An 18,339-nucleotide genomic window follows, 5' to 3' on the forward strand; every position below is an offset into this window, starting at 1 on the left:
GATGTGTGAAAATCCTTTGGTGGTCCTTCCATTTTCATGGACAATCTTCCATTTTCGGATGAGTCACTTTGCACCTCTGGCCTGTCTTTTCATCTGTAAAATGGAAGTAATGGAGTTCCATTTTTACAGGATTGTTTTTAAGATTAAATGAAATAATGTATGTATAGTCCCTAGCACAGTGCCTGGCACATGGGAAATTTCCAATAATCAAACGAGTAGTTTTATTATTGTTAGAGCCGAGATGTGGCCGCCCTGCTGTGGAAAGTGCTGGGATCCTGAGAGGAAGGCTGGCTTTTAACTGTGCAGGACTGTAGTACAGGAAATGCAGACTTATTACCACCTTGTCATCACATTCTGATGCGGGCTTTCATGCTTAATGTTCATAATGCACACGTATGGTACTTTACACTTTTTAAAGTATTTTCCCTCATTTGGTCACATTTGGATTGTTCAGGAACCTTGAGAAACAAGTAAGCATGCACATATTTGGAAATATCTGAGCCTAGAGCTTTAGCTGAGCTTTAGGGGCTCTGTCAGGGCACTGGGTGGAGGTAATGAGAAAGAAAATCTTCTACTCAGCCACCTACATGCCAACCATCAGCCAGGATGGTAATGTGTAGGTGGAGGTGAGAGTAGGATTGCCAGATAAAATAGAAAGCCTCCAGCTAAATTTGAATTTGAGATAAACAGTGAATACTTTTTAGTATAAGTATGTCCCAAATATTGCACAAGATATACTTACATTAAAATTTATGTACTCACCTGAAGTTCAAATTTAACTGGGCGTCCTCTGTTTTTATTTGCTAAATCTGACAATCCTAAATCGGGGGGTGTTGCCTTTACTACTTCAAATTGGGATTGAGCTCTAGTGATTTAATGCATCAGTTGCCCTTAGATGGTGTGCAGTCCAACCCCTCCTTTGGGCAAATGTAGAAATTGAGATCCAGAAGCTCAGAGTTGGGTAACTGCAAAAATGGGATGCTTCTCAGCTTTACGTTCTTTCTAATGCTTCTAAATATACAAAAATATGTGGCCAAATTTCCATTATCCTGCAGACCCTAGAGAAATAGGGACCTTTACCACATTGACCACAGACCTTTGGTCATGTACAGGTTCTGTGGCAGGCCCTGGTCCCCAGACCAGTATCTGGTCACCCATGGTGTTAACCCAGGTCTGAAATGCTCAGGATTCTAGAAAGTATCATGCTGGATGGGAGTTGAAGGCCATAAAGGTAAGCGGCTGGCCTTTGAAATGACAGCCTTGTCAAAGTCTTCCGTTACTATGGTGATAAGGATCAGAGATGCAGATAAAAGCATGCAAATCTTCAGATAAAAAGAAAGAATAAGAAATGATGAAGGGGAAGGAAACAGAAACCGATGAGGAAATATAATGCCTCTTCCTAGCATCTGGAGGGGCTGAAGGACAGAATGGCAGAGAAGAAGTGGGGCTCCATTGGGAGAGGCAAGTGGTATAACAAGACTTAATATCAGAATATTCTTTTCTAAAATGAAGACCCTTAGACTGAGAGAGGGCTCCCATGGGCCTCTTAGACTGATGAAGAGTCACATTGCTGGAGTCATTTAAAACCAGAACTGAGCGAGGCAATGGAAAGTGAACTGCAGGAAAAACTCCTCTGGATATCTTTTGAGATGGACTTGATAATCTGATAGGTCTTTTCCTTCTCTCAGTTCCTGTGAATCACTGGCTCATTTGAAAACATGACGGTTAAAACTCTCAGGAAACCAGAAATTGAGAATTTAATTGAAAGTAATTTTCATACAGGTGAAGCATGTCCAGAAAGCCATTGTGTGTATGTGTAATTTTTTTTCTTTTTTTTAATTCGGGATAAGGTGAGAAACTACTCTCAAAATCCTTACCAGGCCGAAGCTTGTTTTCAAACTTGATGAACTGTTATTATTCCTAACCTCTAGTTTCAAATTATTTTTATGTGACACTTGGATGATTATGTCTCTTTGACTTCATTTTTCTAACTAAATAGTCTTTTCAGGAAATAGATCTCCCAGCTTACTTCCAAGCTCTAAATAAACATCCAGAGTATCTATGTGCTATAAAATCACCTCCTCTATGATTCTGATCCAAGGCATGAAAATTGCCCTCCCGGTGCTAGAAGTCAAGCCTGGCTGACCTTCCCAATTTTTCTGCCACAAATCTGAAAAACAAACCCAGCTGTTCTGGAGAAACATCAGGAGGAGACACTCATTAGATAAACATTCATGTTTTCCTTTCATTGCAGATGGCCTCACAGGAGATGAATTACATAAAAACTCTACCTGTTAGCAGGCCTTGATTGCTGTCATGTTATTTTCCTACATTAGTTCTAATATTCCTGGTAGTAGATGTTTTTTAAAGGCAATTTTTGTAGCAGCTGTTATCTTTTGCTTCATATCTTGCTTGCCCTCTGTGAAATGAATTACCAAATATTGTCAATTCTACCCTTTTTCCTCCAACTCTTCCCCTCCATCCCTACCTCTGCAGCCCCATTGTCACAACCTAAAGGCCTCCCAACTCCTCTGCTGTTGACTGTGTAGCTGCAGCAACATTAAGCTTCCCAAAGCAGAGCCTTGATCCTATCTCTCTCCTGCTCACAAACTGTCAGTAGCACCCAGTTTTCTTATGAGGCATTTTCCAAACATCGGTCATTCCAATATCACCTCCATTATTTTTGCTGCTTTCCCTTCTCTTTGTGCCATTGCTTACTTCATATTTATCTTTAAATGGACCTTTTTTACTTAAATGTATTGTAAAAGGAAACTTTATCTCCAAGTAAATGGAAAACCAGTATCATCTATCATAATAGAAGCTAACAACAAATACAGTGAAAGCAAAACAAAACAGAAGTAGCATCTCCTAGCTGAGATAGTACTGCCTGAGGCTGTAAGCCTGAGGCCTGCTCTCTCTGTGTGTACAAAAGTGGGTGAGTACCGAGTTGTCTTCCATTTGTTCCTCCAGATCCATTTTCCTCCCTTCTCCTTGCTCTCTGCCCCAGGAGGCTGAGCTCTATGGACAAACTCGGGAGCTCTGCTACCTTCTTGTCTCCAGCTGGGCTCAGCCTGTGGGAGCCCAGCAGGGTCTTGGAGGGAGGGAGGCAAAGCGGTGTGTTTCCTGCCCCCTCCCTTGCCTCCTGACCGCCTGCCTGGCGGTGTGCCTTGACCAAAGGTTACTGCTTGTTTTAAGGTGGCTTCGTCCACAGGGCTCTCCCCTTCTGCGTTACCGTAAACTCTGCCTCATCTTATCCCTTGACACCTAGAGATAGTGACAGCTGGGCCTTTACTAGCCCTGGGTTGCTGCTTGTGGTTACCTATCACCGTATGTGGTCTGTAGCCCCTTTGTTAACTCCTCCTGGATTCTCCTACTTTTGATGGGGGTCATATCTCTCCTTGGAGACCCTGACTAATATAGTTGTCATGGATCAGATGTTCTAGATATGCATTGATGGAGACTTTCTCCTTGGCTTCATCAGAGGTCGGAGCGGGACTGATGGATGTACTGTCTCTTTACGATTTACCTGGCACTGCGTGTGTACGCCAGTGACGCGTGTGTTGCCCGCTCCGGGGCATACCTTTCTATGGAACAAACCCCCGCATTCTCTGTGCAGAATTCAAGCTGGACTGAAGCCCTGCTCACTCTCCACATCCTGTTTCCTTCCACACACCCTTTGTTACAGAAAAATGAACTTTATGCTGTTCCTTGCTCTTGCCCCATGATTCCCCACCTTTGGTCTGAATTTAGGCTGTTTCTTCTGACTAGAAAGAACACCCCCTCCACCTCCACAGTGAATCTGGTCCTGGTTCCAATGCTGCCTTCTCCACCGAGGCCTCACTGATGTGCTAGCCAAGCGGCTCTGAACATCGTCTCAACTTCCCCCAAACCCCGTGTGCCATTTCCTCCATGTCTCCTGTGGGGTACCAAGGGTTTAATTTCCCCAGGCTCCTGGCTGAGCTGAGACTCATGCGCAGGCCTGCTGGCTGCTTGGACCTACCTCTGACACCACTTGGTCATTCTTCCTCAAAGTAGGTCACGTTCTAGCTTGTTTTATCATCAGGCCTTCTCTTCTGTACTGTATGTAAGCCACCATTCATTCATTTAACAAAGTGATTAAAACCTACAAAGTTCCAGGCACATGCTAGGTGCTGGACATACAGTGATATGTAAAACGTGATCTCTGTCCCAGGGAGCTTAAGAAAACTGCAGAAACCCTTTTAGGAAAGCCATGGACTTTAGAGTCCCCATTAATAACTTATTTACACACAGACACATGTGAACAGCATGTAATAGCCATTGGTTTACCATTTGGGATGAAACTGCCCTGGGTTTTGAGGCCATCCTTCGTTGGGAGACAACTTCCATCGCATACACTCCTCAAAGGAAGTCAGGGGGTCAAGTTACCACATACAAAAGCTCATAATAGGGCCAGGCTCCAAATAAGAGCTCTGTGCATGTCAGGGGTGGTGGTTGGAGGGGAGTGGTCATTAGCTAGTGAAAGGCTAGACATTGGCTCTCTAGGAAAAGGCAAGATTCATGTTCGCTTGAGACCATCTGCATTAAAACTCCTAGTGGCAAATCTTCCAAGTACCAGGGCTGTGATTACAAACAAACTCGGAGGGAAACACTCAATAAACACACCAGAGCAGGAGCTGTAGAAGGAGCCGAGGTGTTCAGAGCAAACAGGAACAACGGCAGACAGAGTACAAGTCAACCTGGAAAATTCATACACATACTCTACTCAGATTCTCTATGTGAAACATTTTTGTACATCTTAGAACTGAGATAGGAACACAGAGGATTATGTAGGTTGTCAACAAATATTTACCAAATTGAATCCAGTTTGGGTACGTAACACCACAAACCCAATTTGAGGATGGCAATAGATGCAATCTATATTTTAAATATGGACTATTATTTCTGCCCTAAGATAATTTACAACTGACCCATTAACATAACTGATCTTTTTCTCTTGATCAAAAGAATGTAACTTGGGGAAGATCGTAGAAGTAACTCTACCTTCTCTATTATTTTAACGGACAGAAAAGTGTTAGTCTGTGGGGTTGCCTTGGGTCATTCATCTTGGGTGAACAGATACCCCTCTGCATCCAGGAGAGGAGGAGGACATGGAAAATCCCTATCCTGGTTTCCGGAGACAGCCTGCCTCCCTGGAAGTCCCTGGGTACCTTTCATGCTGTCCCTCTGTAAGAGTGAGAGGTCGAATTTCCTCAATGAGAATCACAGCTCTCCTTGTTTACCTATTTTGTGTAAACAGAAGTGAACAGACACGTTATGTTTTATTAGCTCATTCTGACAAGAGGCCTCTGAGGTTGGTACACTTGTTCCATTTACATGTGAGGAATCTGAGGCTCACTGAGCACAGGTGCCTTGCCCGGAGGACATCCAGATGGTGAGTAGTCCAGGTCCCTCATGCCCAAGCTTGCACTTTCTACTGCCTCTCAAGACACTGTGTTCATTCTGTTTGATTGGGCTGACCTGACATTGTGAGTATCTGATAGCTTATTACCTTGAATTCTCTAACCATTACCTTGCTGGCTCAATGACTGATGTTCCAAAGATGACTCGGACCCCTGCTATATCCTGAAGAGTGATCTGAAACATTAGAGAGAGACATGAGCATTGAGCGAAGTCTTCAGGAAGGGGCGGTGAATCTCCTCCCTGCTCTCTGCTACTGTCCCTGTTTGTCTGTCTGTCTGTCCTTTTGTTTGTTAACCACCTCTTCCTCCAGACTATAAACTCCACAAGACGGGCCATAATTTTGGTTTTCACTCCTCTATTCCTGGTGCCTAGCAATAAATACCTGTTGAATGAGTGATTTCTATCTGAACTGGTCATCCAGATGTAATGCACATGTTTTAAGTCTACTTACCAGAATTTTTCAGCAAAGAGTTCTGTCCTTTTTGACACATAGTGTTACAATTTGTATAATTTATTCATAGAATTCTTCTTAGACTACTAATAAATTCCTGTGGGACATAGTCCCTTTGTATGCTGTGGAATCCACCATAAAGTGTTCACAAGAAATGACTTTTAAAAATTTTGTTTGAGGCTATGTTGATTTTGAATTTCTGAATAGTTATGCCTGAGTTTCTCTTTGTCTCAGAACATACCGTGAGGGATGTTGGCATCTCTTTATAGTAGGACACTTACAGATTCTGTGTTAAAAGATGGTTGGGATGTAGCAGAGGAGAGAGATCAGAAATCTCTACTCCTGGAAGCACATACCCTTCACACACCAAGGAGATAAATTCCTGGTGTGGATTTTAACACACACGTGACATCTGTGCACAGTTCGCTTATGTGTCTAGAGGGTAGGATGATCTATGAACAGGGACTCCACGTCTGCTGAAGGCAGGAAATTCAGCCCCATGTCTTGCCGCTGCCATGAAACCCGAGGCACTTTCATGTTTGTTTTCATCTCCTGATAAAATTGAGGCAAACCCACACACCAGCTGAGACGTCAGTCTGTTTGTGAGCGTGTAGCCTGCCCACTTGATGGCCTCCCTCCACTCAGGAAGGCAGTGGGGAACAGGAAGAGGACCTCTGGAGAGCTTACATTCCACCGGCTTCTTTGACTTTCGCCAACCGACTTTGCAAGTGTTCTGAAAAGTCACTTATTACCTCTGCGGGTGTGAAGATACCCTGTGCAGTTCCAGGGTTTGTGAAATCACATGGAACAGCATTGAAAGCTGCTCTGGCAAAGCGATTGCAGTTGGAATTAGCTATGTCACCAAGCCACATCCTGGTTTAAATGATATTATTTATATCCGACTGCACTCATCGACTCCTGAAGCCATCTGTAGAGCACCAAACTCTCCCCGCAGCATTTCCGCTTGGCCCTCCTTGGCGTGAGGACGAAAAGGGTTGCTCCTCTCAATCTCTGTGTTTGAGCCCATTTCACACAGGAAAAAATGTCCCTAATATTGAAGTGGATAAGCTCGCTGGGATTTCTGGATGTGCTACACAAACCCAGAAGGTTGTGGATTAAGAGGCAGAAAGAGGAGAGCTTGCTGCCTTCTCGTGCCTTTAAGTGGGCCTCTCTCTGGAAAGAGGAAACGTAGGTGTATACAGCAGTAACTAGCATGACTGAGGCTCAGTGTTTTTGATCATAAAATGGGAGGAAGAACAGCATGTACTTCCCAGGGTTGGTGAGGGACCCTAGGAGAAGATGCACACAGGGCTCTTAGCGCAGTCGTAACTGGCAGGTAACGAGTTCCCACTGGGTCGCCACCGCTGCCCAAGGTTATCTGAAGGTTGTGCAAGGTGTGCGCATGCGCATGTTAAGAGTGTAGAAATAGCTGTTGGGATATAGGATGATCTGGTCACGTCAGGGCTGTGCTCTGGTAGGCACTGGGTGCTGGTTCCAAACCAAAGTCTCTTTTGCATGTAATGCATTTTCCCTGGGGCCCAGAAGTTTCCATGTGGCCTTTTTAACTAGAGACAAACTACAGCACTTGCATTTTGATACCTCAATCTACTGTTTGATGATCTTACTGTTTGGTTTATCTATTTTGGTGTCTGTGCCTGTGTTTTCTATTGGGAAGTGAGGTGGTGGTAGATGTAGAACTTTTGTATGTTAGTGTGACCAAAACCTGACATCATTTAAGGGTAGCAAATAAAAATACCTGTTTCTCACTACCGCCTTGAAAATAGAATTAATTTGCCTTCTTGGTAATGAACCCCATTGCATTCTGCATTTGTCGGACTTGACAACCACAACCCTGTATTGGAAGACTGTATGGCTCCCTGGTGAGATACCAGCAGCCATGGTTTGGGCAGAATCACTGCCTTAATGATTCTGAAATTTTCCCCTCCAGTCTCCTAATGCTAAGAGGGTAAAAATCACTGCTGAGGGTCTGGGTCTGGGAGAGAAGCCAGAGCAGCCTGCCAAGTGCAGATTTGTTTGGAAGGGTCAATGTTTAGCTAAAAAAACTGATACAAAGTTTTCCTTTTATTCCATTCAGTATCTGTGTTTGTTCTAATATTGCTATTAACATTGTTTAAATTATCCCCCCCAAAACAAGAATTTTTAAGTAAAATTAAGGCTGAAAGAAGATCTATATTAAGTCTATAGTTTCGCTGACTCCCAGCATGTAACATTTGCTGACTTCATGATTATTAGATGTGAGATTTGAAACTGTATGTCAAATTCTTAATCACCCTTTTATTCCATATTTAAACTAAACTGGGTCTATCTAAGAATAGGTAGGAAGGAACTAAGGTATGGTTTTTGGAAAAATTAGGGAATGTTGTATCTGCAGTACTGATGAGGTATATCATGTTCCATGTCTGCTATAACATCCTGGGGGAGAGCCCTATGTTAGGTTAAAACAAACAGATCCAGCCTTAGTTGTGATTCACTTATTTAAAGACAGCCACTGCTTCCTAGTCTCATTTAGGCTCTTACCATGACAAATATTAGACATTAGATGCTCTAGATCAATAAAGGTTTGAATGACCTTTATGAGGCAGCTTGCCTTGGACTAGATAAGTAGGGAGTCTTCACTGTGTGTTCAGACATTACTTTTCTAACCCTCCTCCAATGTACAGGATGAAATAGCCTTAATTCTGCCTAATATAACTTTACTCATTGGAAAAGTATATATGTATTTATATATATATAAATATATTAATACAACTTATATGAAGGTGTACCCTATATTAGGTATGAGGATTACCAGTATACCAGTAAAATATCAATAGACTTTACAATTAGGGCCTCTGGTCTGATGGAGCTCATATTCTAGGGTATGGAGAAAGATGATAAACACATAAATAAAATTTCAAAAACTGATATGTGCAACAAAGAAAAATTCTAAGAATATAACTAAGTTTGCCTGCTTTTGAGAGGTCAAGGACAGCCTCTCTGAGGAGGCATCATTTAAACCATGATCTTAATAAGACGAAGAAGCTATACTGACTATCAGGGAGAAGAGATTTCCAGGCAAAAGGAACTGCTAGTGCAAAGACCCTGAGGTAGAACTAGCTTGTTTTTTGTTTTTTGTTTTTTGTTTTTCTAGAAGCCCACTATGCTGGACCCTTGAAGGCAAGATTGTGACATGAGATAAAGTCGGAGAGGTAGGCAGGGGCAAGTTAAGTACGCTGTATCTCGTTGCCATGGAAAGAAGTTTAGCTTTTCTTCTAACAGAAATCAAAAGCCATTGAAGAGAGACACATGGTGTGAAGGGTTTGAGAAGATCATACTAACAGTTGTGTAGAAACAGACTTCCAGGGCCAGTTAGAATATTCTAGCATTTATCCAGGTGTGAGCAGTGGTAGCGTGGACTAAGGTGGCCGTGGTGAGGAGGGAGAGAAGTGACTGAGGAAAGGGTATGGAAGTGGAGCCAATCAGTCTCACTGATGGATTAGAAAAAGAAGGACTGAGTAATAGCTAGAGCAGCACCGTCCAACAGAAGTAGAATGCAGGTCACTTTCATAATTTCAGGTTTTCTAGTTGTCACCTTAAAAAAAGTAGGGAAATGGATAAAATCAGCTGAGAACATTTTAGACAGGTTGGCTTAAACGTATTTCAATATGTAATCAGTATAAGAATTGTAACTGAGAATTTTTTTCCATGCTGAAATATAGTATACGTTTTATACTTATAGCCCTTCTCAAGTCACACCAGCTCCATTTTCAAGTGCTCAACAGGCAGCGTATTGCCGTTAGGCCTAGTTGGCCTTATATCTGAGCGTACTGCAACCTAGCATGGTGCTCTGACCAGGGCTTCACCCCTTCTGGCAGCGGTCTTCTTCTTCCTACTTAGGCAAAAAGGCTGTTGTTTTTGCCCCAGAGGGGTGAATTGTGAAAACTCCTATTCCTTCTCTGTCAGCCTCTATGTAAATAGCCTCATGAATATTTAGTGCATGGGATGATGGCCATGACCCTGCCGTTACTGGGGCTTCCCCACCCAGAAGGGCATTTGGAAGGTTTGGTCTTGGGGTCTCTTCTGTCTACACTTCCTCTAGAGTCTCCGGGTTTCTGGGTCTCCTCTTCCCACAGAGCCAGTTAGTGGACAATGAGTATCAACGGAAAAATGAACAGAAAAGGACTTTACGTTAAGCGTGTGTGTGGCCCACGTGAAGGCAAATAACTCCGTGGAGTTTTGTAAACAAAAAGTTGGTATAAACCCACCCAATTCACAAGCATACACAAGAGAGCAGGACATATTCACATAGTAAGTGGCAGTTTCATTTAACATCATATTTCTTTAATGTTAATTTTAATTATGCTGTGCAGTTTTGTTCATTTCTCATTTGAGTGCATGCTGATGATTGTATCAGAGCTGTGATCATTAACATACTTCTACGTATCCAAGTATCTGCAAAATGAGTAAGCTGACCTTGGGGTCCATTTAAAAATTCTTCTTTTTAAAAGGGGTCTTTAAATTCACCAGTTCCACTAAACACTGTTCAAAGTGGTAAACGGTTTCCAGAAGCTGAGTGGGTGGATACCCATGAAACCAGCTCCCATTGCTTGACCCTGTGCCCATGAGCTGTGCCTTCAGTTATAACTAAAATGCCAAATACATGACTTAAGCAATTAACTAGGGACCTCAGGAAGGCTTCAGTTCTTAATCTGGATACACTGCTATTTACTTTAGTATTATTTTGCCTTTGATGCCATGTTCACTTTTGATTCTTTAATATCATATCAAAAAAGAAAAGTCTTTTTAACCTGTGATGCAAATTGAAAGTACTATATTTTGGCTACCGCAAGGATTTTGGAAATGTTCCTGGAAATCTAACCACCCTTTAAAGAAAGTAATTCTATGGGAATGTATTTCTGAGTTCTAAATTATGGATTTTTAAACTAAAACATAATATTTAAAGTAAAAACCCTTCCAAAAGGCAGAAGAATTTGCAAAATGTCTAAACTTCATGTGTGTGCCTTGTATACTTTCTATAAGCCATCAGAAAAGAATGTATGGCTTAACATAATTTCAGCACTAAAGATGGTCTCCATATCCTAAACCAGTGGTTCTCATCCCTTAAATACATAAGGTCCTGGTTGAATTCACTAAATATTCAAATTTCCAGGCTTGACTCCCATGGAAATCTGCAGTTAACTTTCTCCCCAGATGAGAACGGTGCTATACCTTGTGGGTGACACTGCCTGTTGGGATTGGGCCAGCCACGTGTTCTAGGTCAGGGTGCCTGGCCCTTCAGAATAACAGCAGCCATGATTGCTGAGCCCCTACTTCGAGATAAATGCTTCCCTACCTTAACTGGATCCTTGCAGGCTCGTTAAGTAGTTGGTGAATGTTTTACGCATGTTGCACTTGAGGAAACTAAGGCTCAGATGAGGCAAGGCCTTTATCCATTATTAAAAACAGCTAGTGATGGACAGAGGCCGTCTCCAAGGCTTTCTCCCAAGGCTGCTCGTCTATCAGATTTCTTGCCAGGTAAGCATTCACACCAGGACCTTAGATCCTTGCTGAATCAACTGAGCTAAACTAAGGAACACCTTGGATGCAGGTTATCTTGTTCCCAAACCTGTAAGTGTGGCCTGGCCACTCAATGAAGACCCCATTTGGTTCTGGCTTCACAGTCACCTCAATTGCATTCTCTTCTACCCTTGATCATCCATTGCCATTCATATATCGCCTCTGCCAGATTTGTCCTCAAATCCGAAGTCTGCCCTCAGTCAATGTTTGCACGAGTGAGCTTGACAAATGTATTCATCTGAGAAGGCAAGCTGCCTCCCTGTGCACGTTTTAACATGAGCTCAGTAGAGTGGTACTGTTGGGTTTGGCGTAGGTCGTCAACATTTTGAGCTGATGCTCGTCTAAATCATTGTCCTGTTTAGACTCTGATAGATAAAATTCATGGATTCAAGAGTCAGAGGCTCCCCCGCCCCAGGATAAAGGGCTGCCCACAGGATGGGGAAGCTCTTCCCAGCAGTGGCAGTCTGTGTGAGCTACAAGTATGGATACGTTGCAGTTGCTTCTGAGATTGCTCCTATTAAAATAGACCTAGAAGTAACCCTGACTAGACATCAGTCTGATGCTGCTAGTAATCATCTTATCTGACCCTTTCGTAACTCAGGTTGGATAATGGATAAATGGGTCTCTGTGTGCCTCTGGAGGCCTCCTGATGGGCAGTGAGGGATCTGTAAATAAGCCAAAAATCCAACTGTGAATACAGCCATGAAGAGCTAGAGGCTAATTCTTAAAATAAAAACACACATCTAAAATTAAAAGACTGACGAGGCAATATCGAGAGATCTCCTTGCTGCCCAGAAAACTGGCTGTCTAAGCTCCACTTTCATCCTGCAGAGGGGCATTTCTTATGGAATTACATGATTATTTTGGTATCTTCATAAATGGTTTGGCTTTGAAAGGTGAGTTAAGAGTAGAAAGTCAGCATGAACCATATAGGCATGGAGGGAGGGGCCTGATGCAGTGACAGTAGCTTGAGAATCTACCCCACCCCCAAAATAAAAAGAGAGAGAGAGAGGATGAATAGCTATGGTGGGGACAAAAATTTATTAGCATGGGAGTTTGTTATATTTTTTTTAAACCATTCTCCAACCCTTTGAAGAAGCTATTTTCCGTGCCGCCTCAATTTCCCTTCTAAATTTTTAAGGAGAGTTACTTTGCTGATCCAATTTATAAGCTTTTGTGATGCAGAACTTTGGGATTGAATGTGTGTGTGTGTGATATACAAACATATGTGTATATGTGTATAGAGAGAGAAACTTATATGGGCACATGCCTAATATATATATGAGTGGTGTATCTGTACATATATACGTACACATATATGTGTGTTTCTATGTAGATATGTCTGTCTGTCTGTCTCTCTCTCAGGATCATGTGGCCTAGAGAGTAAAGAGAATTTCTAGTGAAAAGTTGAGAGTAAAGGATTTGGAGAGGTTCTGGAGTAGTTGTGGGGTTCATGAATTGGAGATAAAGGAAAAGAGGATTTTAAGAATCATTCTGGGTTGTAAATTAGGGTGTCAGTAATGTTCTTTGAGAGCTGCAAGACTGAAACTTTTCATATGCTTTGGCTGATGGACCCATGTCTCTTTGACTATGACAGTACTGGGACTGAATCACATGGGGCCCCACATAGTATTTGATTTGCACAAACATGGGTTACTCTCCCCTGCCCCCAACACACACATCCCCTCCCCAGGCATGCTTTATACATTTTGCTTCATTGGTTAACGTGATTGGTGAGTAAGACATTGGGAAAGGGGAAAAATAATTTGTAGAACTAAAACAAGTTGCAGTTTATATTCCAGGAAGACAACTTCCTTTATCGGCATTCCCAAAGATACAGACGGAGATACTATTAGAGAGAAAGAGACAGGAAAATGAAGTGACTTGTCCAATCACCTCCCTGCTCATGGAGAATCGTTTTCTTTCCAACCAGTACCCCTTTTCAAAGGGAGGGCAAAAGAAAAGTGAGCTGTGAGACGCAGCATTTGTGTTGCTAGTGAAAATGAGGATTCCAGATCAGGAAACATTTTTGGATGGGTTGTCCTTTTGGTTTTGTCTCTGATTTGAATATTTTCCATAAAAAGAATGTGGGGTGTGTGTGTGCATGAGTGTGGGCATGCACATGTGCTTTGTTTTTCTCAGTATCTCTCTCCTGGTATCTACCTCCTAGGATGATACTGGTTGTTCTCCAGTAATAGGGCTAAGACCCAGTCATAGACTGAGTACTGAGAGCTTTGTTGAATCACTAAGCTAGATTTTTATGAATCTTCAAGAGTCATTTCTAGAAGAACTTGATGGTGGTTTAGAAATTACGGCATCTTCTTGTTTATAGTAGACTTTCAGTTCAGAAGAAAAGGGCTATTGGTCAATTGTATTCTGCCCCCTGCTCCCCCACCAAAAAAATCTAGATATTATAGGCTTCATATTTACCGTGTGGAAGTTTACTTTGTGAGGATACACATAAATATTTAACAAACTGGGAAATAAAAATATTGAAACAGTTCCTTTGTCAGGAAAAGGAAAAAAACCCTGTGTATTTGTGTGTATGCACGTGCGCATGTGCAATCTCAATTAAATTAACTGCTTTTAGACAACTGTTTCTCTAAATATTTCAAGCAGGAACAGACTCTTAACAGCAGGGAGAAGAAATCCAATTGAGGGGTGCATGGCATCATCTAAAAAGGGGGAGAAATCACTCTGTCAAACAAGAGAGGATTGAAATTAAACAGGTTTGAAAATTACATGCTCCCTGGAAGAGTGGCTTATGCTACGAAATTGACTATGGGGTGGGGGGTATGAAAGTAAACTGCTGTCTGTGTAATTTCATCCTGCCACCAGGTAACTACAGCTGTAGTAAACATGCTAATACAGCAAAGGGGCCTGACTGCTGTGCTCTCAGAAGGAGCCAGAGGACGAGCCATCTGGGTTCTGCAATAAAGAATCGGGATCCCTTCCCGGCTCTTAGACTACCAGTAGCATTCTGAAGGACAGCTATTAAGAGCAATGAAGTTCTTTATATCTACTAGTATCGATTACACACACACAAATTCCCTGTGAAGCACAGGATGAATGACAGTACCCCACATATGGTGAAACTTAGGGAAAAAGCTGCAGGGTAAGTAGCGCACTATAATTAGAGTTCATAGTTGTCACAACTGGTGATGACACAGCAGCCACAGGCCCCTGTCGTAGCATGGTTGCAAAGAGAAGCCAAAAGTTATTTCCTGTAGCTGCTGAATCTGCTTTCTTATCTACCCCACTTAAGGAGGCTTATTAGATGTCTCTCATAGGGATAATCTATATTTCAGTCAGAATATTTGGCCATGCTGCCACTGAGAACCACTTTTCAAGATGGGGAGGAATCATTCCTTATGATGCTTCTGTGAGCCATCCCCCAGTGTAAACTTCCAGACTCTTCTGTAATGTAAATGGGGGAAGATGTATATGAGCTTACACTTAGATGGTGGAGAGACTGAGATGTTTGTATTTATGGCTGGAAGAGCTTGGGAAATGTTGTGGTTCCACTTTTTTTTTTTTTTTTTTCTTTACAAATGATTTGCAGAAGCCTAGAGTGACTTGCCCAAAGATGCCCGGTGGGTTAGAGGATGAGCCAGATCTGTAACATGATGCTCTAAGCCCCATGCTGAATCCCATGATCAATCTTTGTGTTCATATCACTGCTTTGGGCCCTGAAGTTAGCTTCTCATGGTCAGATCCTGTCCTGTATTTACACTGACTGAAATACCTTTATCATATAACAAATCTATTATACGATCAGGCTAATTAATGCTAGCTGCCATAATAGATAAATCCCCCAAAACTTAATAACCCAAGATTATCTTGTGTTCATATTAAGTCAACTATAGTTTGGTGGCCCCCATAGCTATGCCATCAGGAATATGTGACCTGCAAGGTCTTGAGTGCAGGTGTAGAGAGAAATGGATAAGACAGATTGGCTCATAGTCAATTGGTAAAACTTGCTACATGACCCTGACCTCAGCATTGGGGGAGGGGGCTGAGGGGGGAGGGAGGCTGGAGGTAGGAATGCAGAGGGATGCATGAATGTCTGGTAAGAAATCCAGCTAAAATTCCAGCATCTCTAGACAATGCCCCCTAAATAGCTCTCAGGTTTGGATGTGGCAGCTCTTGGTTTGGAGACCTAAGCACTAAAAAAAAACCAATCTGCCTTCCCTTACTCGTCAGTATCCATGGCAGACAGGATACTCACAACAAGCACACTTATTGAGATTCCAAATAATTTCCTAATATTTGGAAAGGGACAGAACGGAGTCACTGAGTAGCCACTGGTCTCCTGTAATCTGAAATCTCTCAGACATTGGAAGGTATCCTCTCCTCCTAGGTTGGGGGTATTCCTTGATTAGGCTCCATAAAAGGAGTTCCCTTGTGCATTGTTCTGCAGTGGACCCTGGCCTCTGGAGACCTTCAGGGGATTCTTCCGAATCTTCCTTCTGACCATGCCTGAAGTATGCATGGGGCATCATTCCCTCCTCGAGAGCTGCACAGATTGCTCAGTCTTCTTCCTGTTTTGGGGGAGGGAGATGCAGATCTGAGAGTCATTTTAAGTCCCAGACAGAGGAAGGCTTTTTAGCTTCAGCTTCCAGTTTCTTTGGGCAATACATTTCCAAGTGTAATGGGAATTGTAATTCTCATTTCCTTGAGAATTAAGTAGGCTTCTGATAATTGCTTCTAGTATGTTCCATGAGTCAGTAACTGTACAGTTCTCAAATCTACTTTGTGTTTGCTTCCTCATCCTTTTTCTTCTACCCAAATTAATGACTGCTACTTTGAGGCTATGGCGAACAAAAAGTAGGAAAGCCACATCTCCCTCACTTTTTTTTTTTTTCCCCATAAAAGGGCATAAAGTTTTTAACATATAGCTTTCATAAATCAGGGAGACAAAGGTGAATAACTCAATAGAAACAGGATAAAGTATACAAGTAGGCATTTCACAAGAAGTGTTGTAATTGACCAATGAATATAAGAAAACCATCATCACCACAAATTTTAAAAAATAAAATAACGTATATTTTCTACCTGTTAGCTTGGTATGGATTTAAAACTTTATATATTTTTAAAATAAAAATTGTATGTATTTAAGGTGTCCAACATGGTGATTTGATAAACATAAAAATAGTAAAATGAATGCTACAGCCAAGATAATTACTATATCATCTCAAATAGCTACCTTTGATTTGTGTGATGAGAGTACCTGAAGTCTATTGTCTTAGCATGCCTCCCCCATTCGGTACTGCATTATTAACTACAGTCATCGTGCCTGTACATTAGATCTCTAGGCTTGTTCCTCCTGCTACACCCTTCACTGAGTCTTTCCTCTGAAGCATTTTATCCAATTGAGACGTTTAATTGGGCATCTGAGGTGTAAGGCCCCAAATGTTGAGATACCATATATTTCCTTGTATTTATTTATTTTTATAAACTGGCCTGTTCTTTCCCTAGCTCATCTTTCTATCAACATCTTGCCATATGTAGCCAGTGGCAACCAACACACACTAATCCTGTGTTTTCAATATGATGGATACGTGGTCCGCCTGCTAAGACAGCACAGACACACAGCCACTGAATTTGTTGCCCCTATAAAACAGGAACCACTAACTTTCTATCCTCTGCTCTCCAGTTCCTTGCTGCCTGATGCCCAACAGCTATCCTGATACTTATATTGTATGGTTTTTGTTATGGCAGCACCCTGCTTCTGGGTTCCAATTTCTGTGTAAGGAAAATTAATGACAAAATTTCAGGAGTTTAACACAGTAAAGGCAAATGGCCCTGCTCTGTCTGGTAGCTATGCCATCTGAAATGTATGCTCTCCACAGCACACGTCTCGGTCTAGGAGTCTCACAGGTCACTTCCACTCAGAGTCCATTAGGCAGGACCAGACATGGGGGGCCAGTCTAATGGCACGGGAGGCTGGGGATCCTCAGGGGAGCCTAAGAATACTGACGCGTGTCGGCCACATGCACTCAAACACTTAAGCCGCCAACCGCTAAATGGAGCTTCCTTATCAACCACTACTTGAAAGTGTAGCCACAGCATCTAAATTCCTTCTGTTTTCCCAGATAACCCAGGATTATTCCCCCTGAGTTTTGTCTCCAGACTCCTGTCTGCTCCACTATGGAACTGGCTTTGTAAAGGAGAGTGGTCTAGGTTCGTGGTGGCAGGCAGGGGTCTTCCTAGAGGTTCTGCAAAGCCCTTTCAGCCCCACTTTTTGGAGCGGAACCTGGTGTTCTGCTGTGTGGCCTCCTGCCCCTTACCCTACTCTCTTTACTGAGAGAGAAACTCCTCAGTTATTACTTCTTCTTCCTTCCCTTCCCTTCACATGGCTTCTTTTCAGGTCAGGAATACTAGAGTGAAAGGAGCTTTAAGGTTTCTGCTTATTTAATTTTTAAAAATAAGATGTTTTTGCTATTTCTGATTTTAAAAGGAATGCATGTTGAGGTAAACTTGGAAAATCCATTAGTATGTAAAGAACAAATCAAATCGCCCACTATTTTATAACCTAAGGATGACCACTATTAGCATTTTGTATTATTCCCTTCCTGTCTTTTGTTCTAGGCATATCTATTTATATGTAATTACAATCTTCTATTATTCTGTGTCCTGCTTTTCTTAACAGTGAATCGTGAACATGATATTGTATTATTGGGTATTTCTGTAAGCATAATTGAGGGGAAATTAACATATCATGCAATTATTAGCCATTTTAAAGTGTATAATTCAGTGGCGTTTAGCACATTTACAATGTTGTGCAACTATCATCTCTGTCTAGTTCCACAACACTTTCATCACCCAACAGGAAATCGTACCCATTTGAGAAGTCACTCCCCATTCCC

This window comes from Balaenoptera ricei, chromosome 11 (assembly GCF_028023285.1).
Source record: "Balaenoptera ricei isolate mBalRic1 chromosome 11, mBalRic1.hap2, whole genome shotgun sequence".
In the NCBI taxonomy this organism is placed as follows: Eukaryota; Metazoa; Chordata; class Mammalia; order Artiodactyla; family Balaenopteridae; genus Balaenoptera; species Balaenoptera ricei.